Source organism: Pinus tabuliformis, chromosome 6 (genome assembly GCF_031772625.1).
Source record: "Pinus tabuliformis cultivar Carrire ecotype Pingquan chromosome 6, CPIR1, whole genome shotgun sequence".
NCBI lineage: Eukaryota > Viridiplantae > Streptophyta > Pinopsida > Pinales > Pinaceae > Pinus > Pinus tabuliformis.
In genome coordinates this window covers 2,101,489,382-2,101,506,620 of record NC_142292.1, presented here as the reverse complement: position 1 = coordinate 2,101,506,620, position 17,239 = coordinate 2,101,489,382, and the positions used below count along the sequence as shown (strand labels likewise).

General features: G+C 41.8%; 1 protein-coding gene across 1 annotated transcript in view; it reads right to left on the bottom strand.

Annotated features, from left to right (window-relative positions):
- Positions 1 to 17,239, bottom strand: part of LOC149267645 (dol-P-Man:Man(7)GlcNAc(2)-PP-Dol alpha-1,6-mannosyltransferase-like) — a 476,648-nt gene that overhangs the window by 82,532 nt on the left and 376,877 nt on the right. The window lies entirely within an intron of this gene.

Sequence of the window (17,239 nt, the reverse complement as noted above, 5' to 3'; positions counted from 1 at the left end):
CATACCCCAAGCATCAGGTACATCAACGACAACAATATCCATAACAACCATGATGTCTGGGTAGACCGAAAGATGAACTTGCAAATCCTTGATTAAACCATGTACCTCGATCTTCTTAGAATCCATGGCGCATATATTATAGTAGGGTCTGGAAACTCTTAAGTTAAGCTGTTCCATAACCCTTTTAGTCATAACACAAGCAGATGCGCCTGAATCCAACATGCAGTTATTCAATTTATACCCATTGACTAATAAGGTGATAAAGAAGGGTTGATGATCCTTGTTATCAGCATCTACGCTTTGCAGATAAATAGGAGCATCATGATAGTCAACCTCACGAATCTTCTGTTGAGAAGCGTTGACTTGAGGACCCTGAATTGCTTTTAGTAATTTGTCTCTTTGGGAAGGGATCTTAGCGATCTCAGAGACGGGAACCCAGATTTTAGCATTATTAAACCAACTCCCCAAATCGACATCTATTCCCGAATTTATACCAGGGTTTAAAGTTCGAGGAGGAATTTGATTCCCGCTCTGATCCTTATCCCTTCTCTGGTATGTCAAACCCTTATCTCTAGCAATTTCCAGAATTTTCTCAGGAGAAGGTTTCTCACCATATAACCTAGCCAAAATGTCATCTTCGTCTTCAAGGTTATTTATGCTAAAAGCGGATTGAGGATTCACAACATCATAGCTCCTTTCCTTAACCTCTATCCAATCATTCATGGGCAAAGGGAACTTGCTCCCTACTACGTTTATTTGCTCACCTGTCCCAAGCATTCCATTATCGAGAAGTCTTCTGATAATGGGACAAGAGGACTCTTCGTGAAAATCAGCACAAGCACGACAGTAGGGAGGAGCATCATCCACCAGATTGGTAAGCGGATTAGGGGGCCTCTGCTCACTAGTTTGACCCTTTCTTTGCCAGTTACTATTTCTGTTATTATTATTTCGAGGCTGAAAATTTTGCGGTTGCGCTCTTTCCATTTGAATTAACCTATTCTGCAAAGTGTTTATCTCCTTGTTATGATTGATTTCCATGGTTTCAATTTTCTGAAGCAATTTGAGAACAAGTTCATTTTCAGGCTCTTGGGCTGCTTTTCCCTTAGTTTCCTTCAGTTTTGTAGCAGCCCTGTCATAACCTGGGATTTCAGACTTCCCAGAAGCTGCCTTGTCCTTCTCAAGTTCTACAGCTAAGGTTTGGCAAGCTCGATAATCAGTAAGTTTAGCACGCCTTAACTCATAAGATGGCTCAGGACCAAAGGCATCAATATAAAAATCTTGGAGAGTTTTATCTGAAGGTTTATAATCTTGAGGTAGTTCTTTAATAATGCTATTAAACCTTCTATTAAATTCCTCAACAGTTTCGTCTTCTCTCTTTCTCATCAGAGTAAGAGCTCTTACAAGATGTCGTCCCTCTCTTTTATCTCCATATTTTTCTCTAAATGAATTAATGATTGATTGTAAAGAGTCAAAAGAATTAGGAGGTTTTTCTGTAAACCAGTCATGAGCATCACCTCCTAGAGTCAAGATAAAAAGGGTCATCCTGACATCCTCATGATCAAAATCAGGAGATCTAGCGTACTTAGCCATCCATATGTTGAAATCTCGCAAATGGGAATTAACAGTAATGGCATTATCTCCATGAAAGCTAGGCAATTTGTCTATCCCAACAGATGGAATATCATTGGGGGCTCCAGGAATGTTAGAGAAATCACAAGGACCCAACAGACTCATGGTGTTGCGCCTAACTTGACCCCTAAAGAGCAGATGAACGTCAGAAAGGGCTTCTTGTCCAAGATTTGTAAGGAGTGCACGAGAAGCGAGTTTGTGTGATCGCACCCTGTAAACCTTTTAAGGATCCAGAGTGGGGTTGCACAGACTGCCTGGATGTCTTCTAGTGTACACTCTCGCAGATAATAATGGAAGTGGAGTCGCCACTTGAACAAGAAGTTAAGCACAGCAGAGCTTGAAAAACAAGGACCAAGGACAGAAAAACTCTATCCCCGGCAACGGCGCCAAAAAATGTTGTCGCGCAAACTGGCACGACAACGCTCAGACCGGGGGCTGTCACTCTGATCCCCGGTCTCTCCGTTTAAGCCTGTCTCCTGAGGCTAAGGGGGGTAGACCCTACGAGGGGAGGAGACCAACTATCGACTAGTTGGGCGGAGACACGATGTGGCAAACACTAAGATAATTTGACTTAGCAGACCAGTGCCTTCAAAGCGATTTCTTGTTAGATGATATATAAAATGTAAGACCATGAACAATAATCACTTACGATAAAGAGAGCGGCGCTTTAGCTATCTAGTAAAACCACAACGCTCTTCAAGTAACGATATCCAGCAAACTAAGAGAGATAAATTGCTTTAACAACAGTGAAACCAGATATTTGCTTTGTGTTCAGATCTCGACGTGAAAGATAGGCAATGATAAGCAAATGAAGATGACAAAATGATTTTCCAAATATTTTTTTTTTTTTTTTTTTTTAAATAAAACTAAAATCTAGAAATCTAATTAAAATCTAATCTGCCAAAAGAAATTTTTTTTTTTTTTTTTTTTTTTTTTATATATTTTAAAAAAAAGAACAACTAAAGCATTAACTAAACTACAGCACCATAAACCTAAAAAATTAAAACTATATGAAAAATTTTAAATAAACTAAATGTTAATAAACCTAAACTAGAATTAAAATCTAATTACAATACCACTATACGCTATCCAAATTAAAAAAAAAGAAATACAAACGCTGGACACACAAACAAAAATCGTGACCCACGCATGCAAATCGAAGGAAAACAAGCCGCAAAGGGATTTTGTTTATTTGTGCAGGTCGAACGAAGACAAGGCTCGATGGAGGTGCAGGGGTTTTGATGCTGACGGCGGGGGTGTTTGCAGGGGAGAAATGACCGTCTAACAGCTGAACGCGTGACCCTTTTGATATATGCACAGGACAAGAATGATGAACGCAGGCACCGTGAGACTCAGCAAGCATAAAATGGCAGCGATAACAGGGATCTGTGTGATGGCTCGACAAGGTTAACAAAACAGCAACCCGAAATCACTGTGGTGAGGCAAAAGAAATGGCTCGCGCAGTTGAAAAGAAGGCGTCCAGGCACAGGAAATGGCATCAAAGCTCAATCGGTGGAGGAATAGACACGGTTTATGTATGGAAAACGTGAGCAGCAAAGGAGAAGACAGCGAAATAATAGGGCAGGCCCGACTACAGCTCAACGTGCAGATGAAATGAGAAAGCCAAATGGATGCAGCAACAAAGGGAATGACGAACAGCAAAACGGCGGCTGCTACTGTGCATACATGAAGATTTCGATAGCATAAACGAAAATCATTTGAAACTCATCTGAGCATGGCTTGCCTGGCTTGATGAAATTACTCACTACGTTTGCCAGAAATCAAATCACAAAATATCCAAATCGACAACCTAAGTTATATATGCAGTCATGCTTCCATTGTATTTAAAAAAAAGAATTTCTCTGTCGTTCCTCAGTGTTGTGCTTGCAGTTTTAAAAGGACAGCAGGGGTTTTGTAAATACCTGGGATGACTTGAAGCATTGCAGAACGCACCTTTTCAAGCTTGACTCTCACTTTGGCACAATGTGTTTTCAGCAGCAGTCGGAAATAACACGCTTAACCCACGACCTGGTCACTAAAATTGAACTGCAACATCACCTGATGACAGATACCCTGCAGGAAAAGAACTCTGGCAGATATCCACAAAATTTTACAGTAAACCCTTCAAAATTTACCCAAAAAAATCACAAAATACTACAGCTCTGGACAGCCTGATTTGACAATGATTGCAGTTAATATTCTGGAATATCAGAAAATTTGAACTTTACTATGAATCAGAGGGAAAATTTCTCAATGTAAAACATGAAATAAACTTTAACAGATTAACCCGGGGCACAATCAGCTGGGCTCTGCACAGAACAGCCTGTGGGAGTCGGCTGGTTCAGCCCAGAACTTCCCCAAACGCCCACAAATAACCTTCACCCTAAAGTTTCCTGCACACCTCAAGAAAACATCAGCAAACAAGGGCAAGAGATGCTGCTAGATTTCAGAAGAAAATGGAGATACCTGCCATTTTCCAGAAACCCTACAGCATTCAGACCCTAGCACGTGAGCAAGATACCTGTGCTCACAATGCTCTGAAAAAATCAGCTATTTTAACTGTTGAAAAACTGAAATATGCAGAAATTCAAACACCTCACAACAGTTCCAGAGAGTAACACCAGCCAGTTTGAAACCCCAAAGTCTTTTTTATTAATCAGAAATCAGTTTACAAGAGAGCTTTCAGTACAGACTCACAGATCAGATCCGAAAATGAAAATGACCTCCTAAGACCCTACATAAAGGAAATGATCCCAACGGCTAGTTTTGGGTGATCCACAAAAATATTATTATTTTATTGCTTAGGGTTTTTGCTTTATGCTTTTTTATTTATTATTATTTTTTTTTTTTTTTTTATTATTTTTTAATTATTTTTATGAATTTATTATTTTTATTCATTAAAAAAAAATTTTAAATTTATTTTAAGACGGATCATCAAACCCAGCCGTTGGAATCATCACCTAGCACCTAGAACCTAGGACTCATGAGGGGATTTACAACATTTTCAACCCTCAAGACACATTTCATCATGATTTTTTTACAAATTTTTACAATTTACATCTCAAAGGGATGAATCCACTTTAACATAGACCCTCATAGACCACCCAGATCTGCGACACAACTATAATCTAGCAGAGTAACACGCTAGGATTCTCCTAAAGTCCTAATAACGAAATGCATCCCGGCTTTGGGGTTGGGTTTGAAGGAAAACTCTGCCGATCCATGGATTGGTGAGACTAAAAACCTCCCGGGACGCAGATCGTCATTAGAAAGTTAGGTCCACCTAGGCAATTTTACATACATGACTCTGATCTGCTTAGATTATTTACATTTCAAACATGCAGACTGGGTTTACATAAAAATGATCAAGCTGTCGATGACTGTAGGCTGGCACGGACATGTCGCTCAGGAGCTATCCTTCTCTGCCAACAGGAAGGAGGTGTACTGCATGGGTAGTTGACCAGTAGTGGTCAACACTGCCCATCAAGAGCGGCCTCCTCCACCGTTTCAAAACCTGCAATGTCAGCTACATTTGTAGCCCTTTCCTTTAACACCTGCCAATGTGGACTTGATACCATGCTAGCTAATGCCTCTCTTACCTTCAAAAGGCGCCTGAAGGTGAGGTAATAGCTACCAAATCTAGTCCTCGCAATCTTCAGCAACTCCAATCTCGAGTGATTGCAGAAAAGGCCATGGGTATTGCTATGATTTGTAATAAACTTGATCATTTTTTTTCCTTTCTTGTACAAATCACCAATCCATTGGTATTGTTCATTTTTGTTTTTGACAATATCATACAACAGAAGGTTCAATGTGTGAACCAAACATCCAGACCAAAATATGTTCGGGTATTTATCCTCAATAATTGCTCCCGCTGCCTTACAATTAGGAGCATTATCAGTGATGACTTGGATGACATTGTATGGGCCAATACGCTCAATTGTTTCAAGCAATGCTTCTGCAATGTTGATAGCGGTCTTGAACTTGTCTGAGTAATCATGTGCAGCTAGAAAGATGGGACCACTAACAGACACGGCAAGAACACTTATCAATGGCTTGCCTTTTACATTTGTCCATCCATCAGATACAATGGACACCCCATTGTCAGTCCAAGAACTTGTCATTTTATTCGAAGAATGTGATATTTTTGCTTTTTCATGATCAAGGCCAACAGTTCTTGCCTTGTCATACCCAGGGCTCTTGTATCCTTTAGGGGCATCATTTATGGCAGAAACCATTTCGTGCCAATAAGGTGAGCGTAGAACATTGAATGGTATCCCACATGCATAGAGGAACCTGTAAACTTTTGAATCCACATCATTCCTACACCCCTCATCAAGGAAATCTGATATGGTTCTACGGCGTAAAGATGATGACCCTGTGCCTCCATGTCCATATCCACTGCCTTGGGAGGATGCTGAAGGAGTTCTTTGTGAGCTTGGTTCAAAGAAACCCCTTGATCTTTTTGCTCTGTATTGGGCGTCCTCCTCTTCCTTTATGTATTTGGCTCTATCTGCTGTTGACACCTTGTCACAAGTTTTGATTCCTATTTGTTTCTCTCCATCCCATGGCCTTTTCCCGCAGAGGTGTCTTCTAGCACGGGTGTATGAGCCTGTGTAGTCAGTGTTGCAATGGGGGCAATGAAATTTAGTGGTTCCACCCCCTCTCCCTGTTTCAGCCCTGTGAACATATTTCCACAATGGAGTTTGGTCTTGTTTAGTTTTTTGACCCTCATGTTCACCCTCCTCCACATCCTCCTCACTGGGGTTTTCACCCATTTGACTTCCTCCGGCTTCTTCATCCACCTCTTCAGTTTCAGACCCCCTCCGTTTCCTACTCTCCACCACCATAATAACCAGAAAGGGGACCAGGAAGAGGAAAATGCCAATAAAAATCCTCAGGTCCATCGTGTTTGATGTTTGTAGGGTTTGAGTCTTGAATCTGCAAATTAATTTAGTTTATTGGGATTAATTCATTTAATTTATTAATTTAATTTAAATTAATGATCTTTAAACTCAAACAGGTAAATGAAACTAACCAAATTAACTACCTAACCAGCTAAACTAACTAAATGATTAAGTTACTTACCTCTGCAAGTTTCCTCCTCGCTCCTTGGCACTTGCTCCTCGCTCCTCAGCTCTGGCTCCTTGCTCCTTGCTCCTTGCTCCTTTGCTCTTCCTCAGCTCTCAAGCTCAAGCTCAATCTCATTGAAATGATTTTTTTTTGGCCCATTGGGCTTATAAACCAAAAAAAATTAGTTAAATTTTTTTGTTTTTTCGGGTCCGGCGGAATTTTTTTCCGCCGAACCGCTCCTGGTTCTTTAAAATTCGCTCCCGGAGCGTTTTTTAATGCCCGGGAGCGATCGCTCCCCGATCGCTCCCGGGCATTAAAAAGCGCTCCGGGAGCGCGGGAGCGATCGCTCCCTGAAGCGCTCCCTCACAGACCAGGGAGCGCAAATTTTTTTACGGGAGCGCGCTCCCGACCCGCTCCGGCCCGGAGCGCGCTTCGGGAGCGGGTTCGGGGGGGGGGGCGCTCCCCCGCAACACTGCTCAAACCCCTCGGGTTATTCCAAACCTGTGGACCTGCTACATGAGGGGAATGGTCCCCTTGTAAGAATTTCCTTCGGTACATCTCAGACATGTACCTTCATGCTATTCTGGAATTCAGGCATCCCTGTCACCATCTGACTCACATCGGGTAGGGCCCCATGATAAGTAAACCTCCGGTGCTATAGATAAGATGTGACAACTGACATGGTCCCCAATGGACCATCCTGCAGCTTGATACAAACTGCCAACCCTAAACCCATGAGTAAAAGCATCTTTGAAAAATTCCATTTTCTGTTGATTTAGGGTAGCATCGGATGTGCTCTAGCCACAAAATTTGGTGGAGAGGTTGGGGCACATGAGATCTACAATACCTAGAAAGGGTTTGGGCAGATTCTAAACAGATCAGGAGATATTAAAATAATTAATATTTTTAATGGAGTCCCTAAGTCTAAACTTAAGGGAAAATAAAATATTAATGTCTATTAATATGAATATGTGTTAGAATGGTCCAAAAGACATGGACCAAGCCAGATCTAACCTTAGCCGTTGATTAGGGACTTAATCTTGGCCGTTGAGATGTCAATAGGAAAAGTATAAGAGGAGGCTTAAGGGTCACCTGGAGAATAGACCAGAGTGGTCAGTCATTCTATTCTCTAGAGCGGGGTTTGCTAAGAGAGATAGAATCAGTGATCGGAGAGCAGCTGAGGGGCATTGAGTACAAAGAGACAAAGAGGCAGAGATAGTGTCAGGAGAGCAGCAAAGCAGCCAGAGAGAGTGACGCAGGAGCAGCCAATGCTCACGCAGGGCCATGCAGAGGCAGCTAAGTGCTGCGCAGAGCACTAGAGAGGCCAGCTTAGTTGACGCAAGGCCTCCTAGGGCTGACACAGGGCCATCGTTAGGCTAGGAGAGGCTGACGCAGTCCAGATTGGGTAGACGCTGGGGTTTCTGGGGCAGATTGGTGCTGAGTAGCTACCGAAAGGATTATCTGGGGTTTCAGCCAGTAGATTTGTCAGAAACGGAGAGGTATTACTGCTAAGGAAATTCTCTGTTGGGTAGGCCAGTTTCAACACCCAGATTGTACTCTGATATTGCTTAATGAGAAAACCCTCAGATAGCTGCACTGGTTTCCCCACATTGGGTTTTTCCGAGGACATTAGTCCAAAAATAATGGTGTTACATGGTGTGTTTGTTTCTATTTATTTTTAGTCGCTGATCTATAATATGTTGAGTATGCACTAGTGTTTATTTTCAGTATTTACATTGTAGATAACCTGTTAAGGAAAATAACAAGTAGGTAGGAATAAATCAGATAAAGTGCATGGAGGGTTTCTAACTAAGTAAACTTAGAAACTTCAACATGGTATCAAAGGATGATTGCAGATCACAGGAGGACTAAAAGACATGAGATGAGGGGAGAAATAACAGTAGAAAACAACTGTCCCGAGTGACAAAAGCTGTTTCTAGTAGCGCAGAAGCCAAGGAGTGTGACGCAGAGCTAGCCAGGGTCAGGTAGAGGTAGCCGAGAGCTACGCAGAGCCTAAGAGAGGCTAGCGTCGCTGACACAGAGGGCCAGAGGGTTGACGCAGGGCCTCCTAGGGCTAACGCAGGGCCACCATGAGGCAGAGAGGGGCTGACGCAGTCCACAGATAGACAGTTGCTGGGGTTTAGAAGGCTGCAGGAATATTGCAAAGTGGAGCTGGTGAGGTACAGTAGTCAGAACGGTACCTGACAGAGCAAGGCCAGAGGGGTTGCTACTGAGGGATTCTAGCTGAGGAACCCGGATCAGTGGTGCGGTTGCACAAGACGATCAGAGTAGGGGGCATCTTGACAAGCGGCAGAAAGATTTCCAGGAGGGAAATCGGGACTCAGAGGGAGTCCAGAGGAGAACTTCTAGACGAGAAGTAGAGACTTAGAGGAGTCGAATAGATAACTTCCAGGAGGGAAGTAGAGGAGTATCATGGCACTACACAGAGTAAGGGACCAGGATAGACTGGAAGGAGCATCAAACTTCGTAGTTTGGAAGGCCAGAATCTTATCCGTACTTGACAGGAATCGTGTCAAGAACTTTGCCTTGAAGGTAATAGCTATCCCCGTTGACCCCAGTGATAATGATAGGTACGAGGAGGCGATGGCAAGGGCCAAGAGCATTATCCTTGACAGGGTCAAGGATTATGTAGTACCACACATAGTCGAGAAGGAAACAACATTTCAGATGTGGGAGGCTCTCAAAAAGCTGTACCAACATACTTTTTTGCAGAGAAGAATGCTGCTTGAGAATCAGATGAGGTTGTATCAAATGAAGGGACAATCAATTGACACCTTCCTCGGAGGACTGAATGAGATCCGAGATCAGTTGACTGCTATAGGGGCGACACCGGATCAGGAGCTAATGGTGAGGACAACCCTGAATGCTGTCTCAAAAGACTGGGAAGTATTTGTCCAGAGTGTACTGGGCAGAGGGGCACTTCCACCTTGGGATGAGATGTGGGCAGCTCTCCACCAGGAAGAGATTAGATGGCAGTTGAAGACGGGTAGCAGCAGCAAGGGGATGAAAGTCAAGTAGGAGGAGGAAGACGTGGCCCTAGCATTTGAGGGAAAGAAGGAAAAGCGGAAGAAGGAGGATCTCTCCAAGATCAAGTGCTTCCACTGTGGGGAGCTGGGTCATTATGCGACCCAGTGTCCAAGGAAGAAGAGTCAAGGAGAGTCTTTCGAGACTAAGGCAGCGCCAACATGGGCAGAGAAGGAAGTTTCGACAAATGCTAACTGTGCCATGAGTGCACACGCGCCACTTGAGCGGAAGTGGGGAGACATCGAGCTGTAGTCAAGTGGACTACAGGCAATGAGAGGCAGGATCCTCGAGGTACTCAGCCTCTTGGATTAGACCTTGCTACGGGAGCCCTGTCGAGGAGTAGCAGGACTGGCTGAGTGGGTAGAGACAGATGTAGATGGAGCGGCAGAGAGAGCTACAGTGCAACAGTCCCAAGACAACGCAGAGCTAGCAGGCTGCAGCAGTGCAAGAGGCATAGAAGTGTTGCACCAGTGCAGGAAGGCATAGAGAGGTGTGCAACAGTGTGAGATGCAGGGAGTTGTTGCAGCAGCGTAGAGTCAGAGAGGGAGCACTTGTCAGCGGCAGAGGGAGCTTCAACATCAGTGGGTGTCTCTAGCCCAACAAGGAGGTCAGTTGGGAGATCAGTTACTTACTTCTCAGTAACTGAGTTGTAGTGCAGCAGCACGCAGCATGATGCAACATGATGAGAGGAGGTGCGTGCGAATGCAGTGCTGGGAGAAAGGACCAACAACAGCAAGGATGCAGAGGGCGTTGTCGTACAGATGCAGTAGTGGCAGTGGTAGAACCATGGTTAGCAATATAGGATGCAGCAGTGCAGAGGATGTTGGGCAGGAAGGCCTAGCATCAAGGTATCGATGCCGGATGATCAGAGTAATACTCAATAAGGAGTATTGCTAGAGCACGGTCCTTGCTAAGAGGGAGTGTTGATTTGGGGTAGCATCGGATGTGCTCTAGCCACGAAATTTGGTGGAGAGGTTGGGGCACATGAGATCACCAATACCCAGAAAGTGTTTGGGTAGATTCTAAATAGATCAGGAGATATTAAAATAATTAATATTTTTAATGGAGTCCCTAAGTCTAAACTTAGGGAAAATAAAATATTAATGTGTATTAATGTGAATCTGTGCTAGAATGGTCCAAAAGACATGGATCAAGCCAAATCTAATCTTAGCCATTGAGTAGGGACTTAATCTCGGTCGTTGAGATGCCAATAGGAAAAGTATAAGTGGAGGCTTGAGGGTCACTTGGAGAATACACCAGAGTGATCAGTCATTCTATTCTCTAGAGAGGGGTTTGCTAAGAGAGATAGAATCAGTGATTGGAGAGCAGCTGAGGGGCATTGAGTACAGAGAGACTGAGAGGCAGAGATAGTGCCAGGAGAGTAGCAGAGCAGCCAAAGAGTGACGCAAGAGTAGCCAGTGTTCACGCAGGGCTACGCAAAGGCAGCTAAGTGCTCTGCAGAGCACCAGAGAGGCCAGCGCAGCTAACACAAAGTCTCAAAGAGCTGAATAGGGCCTCCTGGGGCTAACGCAGGCCAAGATAGGCTGATGCAGGGCCAGTGCTGGGCTAGGAGAAGCTGACGAAATCCAGATTGGGTAGATGCTGGGGTTTCTATGGCAGATTGGCGCTGAGTAGCTACCGGAAGGATTATCTGAGGTTTCAGCTAGTAGATTTGTCAGAAACAGAGAGGTATTACTGCTAAGGAAATTCTTTGTTGGGTAGGCCATTTTCAGCACCCAACTTGTACTTTGATATTGCTTAATAAGAAAATCCTCAGATAGCTGCACCGATTTTCCAACATTGGGTTTTTCCGGGGACATTAGTCCAACAAAGTGGTGTCATATGGTGTGTTTGTTTCTGTTTCTTTTTAGTTGCTGATCTGTAATATGTTGAGCATCCACTAGTGTTTATTTTTAGTGTTTACATTGTAAATAACTTGTTAAGGAAAATAACAAGTAGGTAGGAATAAATTAGATAGAGTGCATGGAGGGTTTCTAACTAAGTAAACTTAGAAACTTCATCATTTTCAAACACGTACCTTTCCATCGATGAATGCCACCCTGAAACCCTTGACTTCCTTTTCTGAAATGGACACCAGGTTCTTCTTGTGATCAGGTACATAAAGAGATTCTCGTAAATGAATTGAGTTACTCTCATTCAATTGAGGGGTAACATTCCCTACACCCTTTCCGAGATAGGTGGTATTGACTCCAAGTATAATCCCACGATTGTTTCCATCTCTACCAAATTGGAGAGAGCACCATTCTATCCAATGAAGTGCTTTGAAGCACTACAATCAATAAGCCAGATTCCCAAAGAGTCTAGAGGAGAGGGTCAATATAAGATAATGCTGCTTTATCTTACCAAAGACAACATTTGATTCTTTATATCTGGGGTTCCTACCATTCGGATACTCCTTCGCATAATCGCTGAACTTATTACAAACAAGGCATTTTCCTTTTCTTCCACTCTTAGATCTGGACTTCCCACTGAAGTGATCTTTAGGTAGGCCATCAGAAGCTTCTGCTGCGCCATTCTGATAATGTTCTCTGCTTCGGCTTCACCCTTGGTGAATTTGAAGAGGGATGAGGAACCCATTGAGCCTTTTGTCCTTTCCCAATTGTCTTCGGTGATTGCTCTTTCACTCTTGCTTAGGCTTTGTTTTCACCTCAACTCCGATATCATGTTAAGTTTAGGTATGTTCTATGCTTAGAGAAATTTATTTCAATTTTCACAGTTAGCTCAATAACTTTTCCAAATTAGCAATCACATCAGCATAATAGTAAATTACAGATAGAACATAAACATAAATCATAGAAGACAAGCCAAGACAAGAGGACACAAGATGTGGTGCTAGCCAGAGACAAACCCCAATGTGGGGAAACCCTTGATCAGTTCTTCTTATATGTTCTTCAATAGTTCAGCACAAAGAGAGAGAGAGATAGAGATAATACATTTACAACAGAAGTCAACACTTTGACTTATCTAAATAAGAGCATAGATCATCTCTAAGTAGATGATACATGAGGTAGCTGAACTCATTTGAAGACATGCTGCTTCAACTGATTCTCCCAGGTGACTCCATCACCATGCTGCACCTATCATTGTGCTACTCCTCATCATCATGCTGCACCCATCATCACCATGCTGCATCTCATCCTGCTTCACTAATCATGACTGTACCCATCATTGTACTGCATCATGTACTTGTTGTCCCATGTGCCATTGCTACGCCATGTTGTCACACTGCTTGTCCCAATGTTTAGCACTGTTGTACCTGCGGCCACACACGCTGTCCCATTGTTTAGTATTGTTGTACCTTGCTGTCACACATGCTGTCCCAATGTTTGGTGCAGCAAGCACCATTGCCTAGCTATCCCCTTTACCATGCTCCAACAAACACCATTGTAGCTGTCCCACTTTCCATGCTGTACTAAGCACCATTGCCTACCTGTCCCATTTGGCATGTTGTACCATGTCATAGCTTGTTGTCCTATTGCTTTCTCCACCAAGTAACATAGCCTTGCTGTACCATTTGCTTTCTCCACCAAGTGACCTTGCTGTCCCATGTATCTAACTGCCAACACACCATACAAACGTTGCTCCAATCAATTTATATAATGTTGTTCGTGACTGTTCTAGTTAGGGCACTAGGGAAGCCCTAAACTCCTCACACTGTCCTTGAACAACCCTCTGGAAAACTGCCACACACCCTCATGAGACACTTCCCCTAGCACGCTACTGTTTTGGGCATGTTTGAGCCTTCAACCTCTCCACGCTGTCCCTGTTTTGAGGTGGTTAGGACTGCGGCCTACCATAGTCCCACGCTGTCACCTACAACCCACTCAAAATACGCTTCCCTTACCTTTTCGCTCCCCAAATAAAATTGTGATCACCCTTCTTCAACTTGACCTCCAAGCTCAACTCCTTGACCCTCTAACAACAACTCGGTTAGCCTTGGACTAGACCTTAACTCCCTCGCTGCCTTGGCCTCTTCTTGTAGCATCATACACTGCCCTTTCTTGCACCCAAGACACCTCAATAGACTTGCGTCTAGGGCTTGAACAAACCTGTGGTTAGGGCTGGGCAGACCTGCGGTTAGCGCAAATTTAGGACAACGTTAGGGCTGCTTTAGGATTGCGGCTAGGGCTTGTTAAGGCCTCCTCTATAGCTGCATTAAACTTCTTCCATGAGCTCCTTTAGGTCAACATAGATCCCTTCCATAGCTTCGCTGGCCTGTCTTCTTTGTTGCGGCTAGGGCAGCCTCCTTTCCTCCAACGTCTAGGGCTTCTCCCTCCTAGATTTTTCTCACACTAAAACCCAAGACAAGTGGAGAGAAAACAAGAGAGTAGTGTGTGTGAAATGACTCTCAAGTCATCTCCTTTTATACTAAAATGTTGAGCACATGTGGGGTTTATTTGGTTGCTGGCCGACCTTGACGAATTGTCTTATAACACAAATAAATTCATAACTCTATGAATACTTATCGGAATCGGATGATCTATAGATCAATCCTACACCTCTCGATGAGAGGGATCCAAGAAAAATATCAGATGCCATAGATAAGATGACCCACATGGAGCTTGGCCCTAGTTTCCAATTTTAACAGCTATTAGTTCCAGAGCTAAGCATTGGTGTAAAGAATGATATTTTTGACCAAAAAGAATATAAAATTAGTGATCTACAAGTGACAATAGGTCATTATGAGCACATATCTCAATTTCATGTTGTAAATATGGATAAAAAGACTGACATCATACTCGGTCAACCATGGTTTAAGGAGTTGGGTACATTCATGTTAAACATAGAGAAACAAGTTTTGATGTTTCCTTATAAAGGGAAGATGGTCAGGTTTCGAGACATAACAAGTAAATCAAAATCAATAAAGTCTTCATTAGAAGACGTTAAAGATATATCAAACTTGATGTTTCAAGATAACAAAAAAACTATCAAAGAAGAAATAAGAGCTTTAAGAAGTCATTTGCAGCAAAGACAAAGAAATTTCGTGCCTCAAAGATCACCTACAAAAACTACTTGATCAAGTCAAGAAAGCTAAAGCATCAAAGAAGGAACTCAAGGAGAATTTATTAGAACAAGAATAAGAAAATTTATGTTTAAAGAGCCTTAACCAAACATTAGTATAACAAATCAAGTGTTTAAAAGATGAGAAGCGTGAAGGCCAAAATAAAGTTGACTCAGAGAATGAGGAATGCTTACATCTCAAAAATTATAATCAAAATTTGCTCAAACAAATTAAAAAACTTAAGGACAAAAGGAAATCATTAACAAATAGGTTCAAAGAACTTGTCGCAAAGGAAGCATCAAAATCTCCAGATGTAGCAATCCAAACTGAAGAAACAAACATCAATACCACTAATCTCATAGTTCCGGCAAATCCAAACCCTATTGAAGTAAAAGCGTACTCAGAGGCTGTTGTTCAAACAGAGGACACCCCAAATGAGCATTCAGTGGTCAAGTCAACAACAACAATTCTTGAAGGAAATCAGGAAACTTCCATAAAAACATTTAAGGAAGTTCAAACAAGAAAAAATCCTTATCTACATCCAAATCACAAGAGTAGACACCTTAATCAATTTAAAAATCTATATCACGCAGAACATAAACAAACTTATGTTCTGAAGGATAATGAAGTGAGCTCAATCCGGTCATATGATAACTACTAACCACACATCTCCAAGGATCAGAAGATTCCCCAAGAGATTAATTTAGGATGGTCTGATCTGTTTTCAGTACGACAATTCTGTCTATCGCTCATAACATCATATCGTATTGTATCAACAAAGATAAAAACTCAAAAACAAGAAGATATTCCGAACGACATAAAAGATCCGATGCTTCATCAATAAACTTTGAGGACAAAACTTTTTGAAGGAGAAGGCAATGTTATGAACATAAATTATGTAAAAATAGATAATAAATAATAAGTAAATTAACTAATGGTTAGTTAGTTAATATTGAAAATGCATGTCTTAGAGATATGCCTGTTCATGAAAGGGTACATACCTAGCTATATATACAAGACCCTCATTCTCATTCGTAATTATCCTATATCAATTCTTTTATACAATATATAATTACAATTACTATACTGAGGATGAGTCTTGTTCTAGACTCGAAACGTAGACAACATAAAAATGCATACTGTGGAATATCCGAGCCCAGAATCACAAAAACCACACCACAAAAAACTACAGACAATTATAATTATTATCCTACAATGGATGTCTTTGTCTACAAAGTATTTTAATATTTCCACTGCGTATACGACTAGTGGTCGTTACATAATGAAGCGAACAAAGTTTGTTCTTCTCGTTAAATACTCCATAAGACTTTGAATATGAAGATATCCATTGAGGATACTAATATTATATATTAAATGTACGAAGAATAAAAGAATTGATGTAGAATGATTACAAATGAGAATGAGGGTCATGTATATATAGCCAAGTAAGTACCCTTTCATGAACAGGCATGTCTCTAAGACATGCCTTTTCATTATTAACTAACTAACCATTAGTTAATTTACTTATTATTTATTATTATATTTATATTATTATGATTATTATTTATTATCTATTTTTACATAATAGGTGAGGAGCAAGCGCCGAGGAGCAACCTGCAAAGAGGTTAGTTACGTTAGTAACTTAGTAATTTAGTATTTTAAACCTTAGTTAGGTAGTAATTTAGTATAGTTTAGTTAGTTTAATTTAGTTTAGTTTAATTTATTTAGTAAAAAAATCATGAATCTAAATAAAATTAATAAATTAAATTAATTAATCTAAATAAATTAAATTAATTTTCTCATTCATATTCCCATTCCCATTCCCATTAAATTTTGCAGATTCAAAAGCCTACAAATATCAAACATCATGGACCTGGCTATATTTCTTGGCATTTTCCTCTTCTTGGTCCCTTTTCTGGTTATTATGGTGCTGGAGAGTAGGAAACGGAGGGGCAAATTGAAGAGGGGGTTGACGAAGCTGAAGAAAGTGGATTTGATGAAAACCCCGATGAGGAGGAGCTGGATGAGGGTGAACATGACTCTCAAAAAACTAAACAAGACCAAACCCCATTGTGGAAATATGTTAACATGCCTGAAGCAGGGAAGGGGGTGGAACCACTAAATTTCATTGCCCCCATTGCAACAACAATTACACAGGTTCATACACCCGTTCCAGAAAACACCTCTACGGGAAAAGGCCATGGGATGGAGATAAACAAATAAGAATCAAAACTTGTGCAACTGTGTCAGCAGCAGATAGAGCCAAATACATAAGGGAAGAGGAGAAAGCCCAATACAAATCTAAAAAATCAAGGGGTTTCTTTGAACCAAACTCACAATCACAAGCACAAAGAACTCCTTCAGCATCCTCCCGAGGCAGTGGATATGGAGGCACAGGGTCACCAGCTTTAAGGCGTAGAATCATATCAGATTTCCTTGATGAGGGGTGTACGAATGATGTGGATTGAA